Below are 5,756 nucleotides of genomic sequence, written 5' to 3'. Positions count from 1 at the left end.
GACGTCATGAAGTTAGATCATTATTTTACAAAACAGAATACTTCAGTGATATTTATATTATTATATAACTGCAGGTTCTCTGGGGTTGTTTAACATTGTAAATCTGTCTGGTTTCAGGTATGTTGGTTATGAGGTGGACTAAGCACAGATGGCTGCTCTTATTTTCTTAAAGCTCCATGTTTTCTTCCTCTCCTGTGTTTTATTTTGAAGTGTTTGATCCATAAGAAGATATATTTTAAGAACCAAAAACCATCTCAGTGTAGTTTTACATCTCCTCTCTCAGGCTTCTCTCTGGAGCTCTAGTAACAACAGGTCAGTGAGCCAATCAGAAGAGAGGAGGATCTGCGCCTCTCTTCTGATTGGCTGATTGTTTTCTGAGTGATCTAATAAAAATAAAGCAGATTTCAGGTAAAAACACTCAGAGAAACCAAATCCTGCAAGGTTGGATGGATGGTGGGCGGGGCTTGGTGAGTGCTTTGTTGTGACATCACAAAGTTCCAGAAGTCCTGACGGCTGGTTTTAAGGCTCAGTTTCTGAATACAGGCTGTGTGCATTTCTCTGTGGACTGAGGCTTTGATACTTTCACAGTATTAATATAGAACATTAAACTTGCACACACTGATGGAGAACCAAAAACCAGGACTATTATTTTCTCAGCAGATTAGTAGGTCGTTGTATCAATGAAATGTGAGGAAATTAAAGGTTAAAGAAATGTCCATTATAATTCCCAAGAGCACCAAAGTGACATATTCAGATTTCTTGTTTAGTCCAACCAACAGTCCAAAATCCAAAGATATTCAGGTTACTGACAGATATGGTAAAGAAAAGCAGCAAATCCTCACAGTTTAGAAGCTGGAACAAGCAACTATTTGACATTTTATCTTGAAAAATGACTCAAACGTGTGAACGATTATGAAAATAGTCTCTAATCTAATCGGTTCAGCTCTAAGAAAAACATATCACTTCTTACTTATCTTAAATTGGGGCATATTTGAAATTGGAACTGAAGTCTGCATCTTGTTCAGATTCACCTGGGGACACAATACAGCGCAGCTTTATTATTCTTAAACTACCACTTGAGGATATCTGATGTTAATGAGGTGTTGCAATGTCTGTTATTGTTGTATCGGTTACGGTAACTGCTCCAATTAACTTTTTTTTTTTTTTTTTTTTTTCTTGAGAGGGTTTCCAGCTGTTCCAGATGCTGTGAGAATCAGACTTTCATACCATTCATGGAAAATAAAAAATAAAAAAACCCTGAAATGTCACAGATGAACAAACAAGCAGATGCACTGGTTTAATGTTAAACCACTGACCAGAGTCCTGACACGCTGCTGTCGGCCACAAATGCTTTCCATGAGCAGAGTGTCCAGACACGCTGTGCTTGTATTGTTCTCTTGGACGTGGATGGTTTGAATCACAGAGTGAAATGAAGACGACGGGAGCAGTCCATCATCTGAGTGACTGCACAGACGGAGACGATCAGAGACGACAAATTAACCATTAAATAATGTATGCAGCGGTACTTTCAGTTTTACTTAAGGTTGAGGTAACTGAGCTGTTGTCTGGACGCAGGACAAGTACCTTGGTGCCTGTTTTTTGTTTTTTTTTCTTTTCTTTTTTTTTCTTCTTTGACAAAACAGATGTCCTCAGTCCGGGGCCAACATTCCCGGTTTCTCTTTTCCACGTGGGAAAATTCCCCTCTTGCTGCCAGCATGGGGGAAGAGCTCTAAAGCTACAGCAATTCTGGATTATAGCTTAGTGAACAGGTTATATTTATTTCAATTTTCTCTCCAGATTGTCTTCCCACGTCCCCCATAGTCAAATGACATGTCCTCAGTCAACCCCTAGGTCTGCTCTGCTTGTCGTTTTTACTGTGGGCACCACGGCTCTCATTGAATATAGATGAGTGGCTGCAGCCATCACATCACCTGTGTATAAACAGGAAATCTGCAGGTTTAGAAAAGTTTTAAGAAGCATTTAATTCAGTTTCCTCAAATAAAAAAGGAGGTTTTAAAAGTGTGAATTATTTTTTTTACACAGGAACATTAGTAGCTGTCTGTAGGAGGCTGTTTAATCCAATCTTTAGCAAACACAGTTGCTGCTGTTAGCTACAGGAGCTAAGAGGCTTATAGTCTCATAGTGGGCAAATATCAATTTCAGAAAAAATGAATTATTTTGTAATTGGTTAATCCAATGTCACCTTAGTGCACCCAGCAGTTTTCTGCCACTTACATGGGTCCAGGTCACATTAATTGATTAGATATATTTCTGTCAGAAATGGTGGCATAAACATCACTAAATTTGTGTACATATGTTTTTTTATGTCATTCTTTGTAGAATTATGACATCTTAAGGTGTTAAAGGTGATGAAAATTGAATTTGATTTGGTGAACACTGCAGAACCCTTTAAATAAAGTAATATTAGTCATATTTTACCAATAGCTACATTGAGACATCTTTTGAACCGAGAGCACCTGAAACGCATGGCAGCAGATATGTTGAGGATTTTAAAGGATTCATTCTTCACCTCCAAAACTGCAAATTATCAGTCTTTGCGTCTTGTAAAGTTTTCTACAGGGAGATCAGAAACATATTTTGAGACATAGTTTTCAGATTTACAACAGCAGACGTAACCTGCCTTTATCCCGCCACTCACCAGATGTGCGAGAACTCGTGAAACTCTAGCTCAGTTTTAATATCTGCGCCTGAACAGATTACGTTAAGGGGTGTATAAACGCTGGCAAGGGGCACTTGAAGAAGGAAAGGTCAGGTCAGAGGGGAGGTCAAAGGTCACGACAATAAAGGAAGGAAAAGAGGAATGATGAGAGGGGACTTTCCTTCATACCGACCCCTGCAGTTTAAAAGCACAGTGGTGACTGTTTTTCATCCTCATCAAGTTGATATGGGGAGTACATAATGTTGCCTCTCATCCAAGTGTAATAGAATAAAAAAACAAACAAAAAAAGCAAAAAAAAAAAAAACAGAAAGCAAAAGGCAACATCAAGTTGTCATGAACTCTGATCTGCATAAAACCACCAGATTTCCTGTCAGCTTGTAGGACACATGCTGTTTTCAGAGACCGGTGGCTGAGAGCCCACAACTTGTCATATCACTGTCTGTTGATTCCTGCTTCTTCTTAATCTGTTATAGTGGTTTTCCCAAGTATAAATCTTAAGCATTCCTTACTGGAAAATCCATCAGAGTCCTCCTCATAATTTGGAACAGAAGTGAATACACAGCGGCTCGACCTGCCCATTAATCCTGAACCACTCAGTCAATAATCTTAGCAACAACAGCAACAATGCAACAATGCAAAGTATAATTTGTCACTTAAAAGTCTACTGAGATTCTGATATTCTAGATGAAAATCCATTGGGATGGAAAGATTCCTGTGTTAAGTTGTGTTCACGTCATCGAGACAAGTTGTGTCAGTTTGATTAAATGCCACAGATTGAAAATAAAACACTATATCCATTAAATTTTGGCTTAACTACAATGGAACGATGGTGTTTGGCTGGCATGAGACAACTATAGATTTATATTTATTTCCTTTTACCAGGAAGTCCAATTGAGATTAAAAGAAAAAAAAATCTTTTATAAGAGAGATCTGGCCAAGATAGCAACCATACAAACACACCTCATATTAAAATACATAAGTATAAGACGAAAAATGACATAAGTATTAATAAATAGATAATTACCCTATGGTCATAAATATAGAAATAAATAAATATAGTCATGGTTACACTGAGATGCAACAAACACTCTGCTGAGCCTTTGTTGAGCTACTTTTACTGAGTATCTCAAATACTTTCCAGAAGTCTTCATGAGAACTGAAATCCAAATGCACCACATGCGTTTTCATATCTATAACTGCAGAAACAATTCCCCTGCTGGAAGTCGTTTTTCATCTGTTTGCACGTGCAAAGCGCTCTCAGCAGCTACCAGTCAAAAACTCTGGACCAGATCCTCCATCACTGGCAGATATGCAGCTCCTCCATAGAAGTGTAGTTTGCTTCCTCACAGACATAGCAGCAGATGAGCATGTAAACCAGAGGGCACACATCCTGTCTGGTCAACATTTGCTGCCTGTTTGAAGTTGAGATGTTCAACACAAGATACTGTCGTCAGCCAGACAGCAAACAGATTCACCTGCAAATTCTACCATGAAGCTTTTCTGTTGTAGGTAATTTAGTATCACTGCTTTTGTTATATCATACAAAAGGTCTTTGAGGCCAAGATGTTTCCAGTAGTGAGGAAGAAGCCAGTACTGTTAGTCAGTTCAGTCACTGTGGGCCCTTTGTATTGATTTTCACTATCCTGTGTTTAACCAGATCCTTTGGAAACTGAGCAGTGAGTAATCCGAGGAGGCTTTCCCACGCTGAGGATGAAGCTTGTCATTAGTTCTAGTTTGTCTCCCGCAAATTATAGTGTTGTTCATGTCCAGTTGATGAAGTCATCTGAGTGATGTGTGGGCGAGGAGGAGTGGTGTGTGTATGGGATGAATTATGTGTATTTCTTTCAGGTTTTCATATTATTTTACCTCATTATATGTTTAGACACTGGAGAGTCTTTGCCATTAATATTCTGTAAGATGCAAAACAAATTTACAAATATGTGTAACAATGCTGTGAAAAAACTTGATGTGCCAGCACAACTGTGGATTGTTTGGTATGTGTGCTGTCTCCCTGGTTAACTCTCCAAGTAAGGAATTTAAATGAAATTTGATGTAGGGACAACTATGTTTCTTTTGACCTTTTAATAACTTCTGCAAATATAACAAATAAGTAGGTCAATAAGCAGAGCAGTGGTTACTTTAGCTCCATCACTGCTGACTAAAAAGTTGCTGGATTTAATCTTACGCTTTAATATCTTCACTTCTGATGTGTCATGATAATAATTCTTATAGCAGCTGCAGTTTTCTGCAGTTATTCACTGAAGCACTTTAAACTCTAAGGCCAGATTTAGAGGCTCCTTCAGACCACGCTGGAAGGCAAACATGTTTGTGAGTTTGCATTATATAGAGGGTTGGATACCGTTTGAATATGGGCGCACAATTTCAGACACTCTCTCCTGGAAGTCATTCACAGTGTCGCACTCGGTTGTTCACATGAAAAGTGACAGAAATCGTTGTGTCAGGACGGAATAAAGAGCTGAGGGAGAACCCTGGCTCCTTTCTCACCTCCATACAGCTGACCAATCAGGGCGTGAAGTCCGTGTGAATGCACAGACGGCCTTTAATAGGAAAGGTGTGAGGAGAGAGCTATTCAACCATCCTGTAAGCCATGCATATGTCAGTGAGTTGTGGGCAGTTCAACCAACCTTTGTTTGGTTTGAATAGTTCTCAGAGAGCTGAAGAGTTAAATTATCCAAAAAAAGTTTGGAGGAAAGTCTGAAAAAGCCTTTCTCTGCTGTTTATTATTTTTCAACTGGACAGATTTATTATTTTGTGACCCCACAGATTAAAAACCACTGGTTTAGGAGACTTGGTCATAATCATGAAATATATTGTGGATAATTTTCAGCATTTTAACTTTCTTATTCTTAAAGGAATAGGTCAGTTATTTGGGTATCGTTGTTGTGGTGCTGTTATTTGTATCTCTGGTCTGCTGGTGAGCTGTGTGTGCAGATAGAAGATGGTTTTCAAGCTGTTGTCTTATATAATAATTGTGTTTTATTGAATGTTGAATATTCAGCATTAAACATTACATTGATATTGTGAGTTTTCTGTCTGTTTTCCAGAACCTTCACCT

This window comes from Seriola dumerili, unplaced genomic scaffold (genome assembly GCF_002260705.1).
Source record: "Seriola dumerili isolate Sdu_G_001 unplaced genomic scaffold, Sdu_1.0 BDQW01000047.1, whole genome shotgun sequence".
Classification (NCBI taxonomy): domain Eukaryota; kingdom Metazoa; phylum Chordata; class Actinopteri; order Carangiformes; family Carangidae; genus Seriola; species Seriola dumerili.
Note: the sequence above shows the minus strand (reverse complement) of the source record.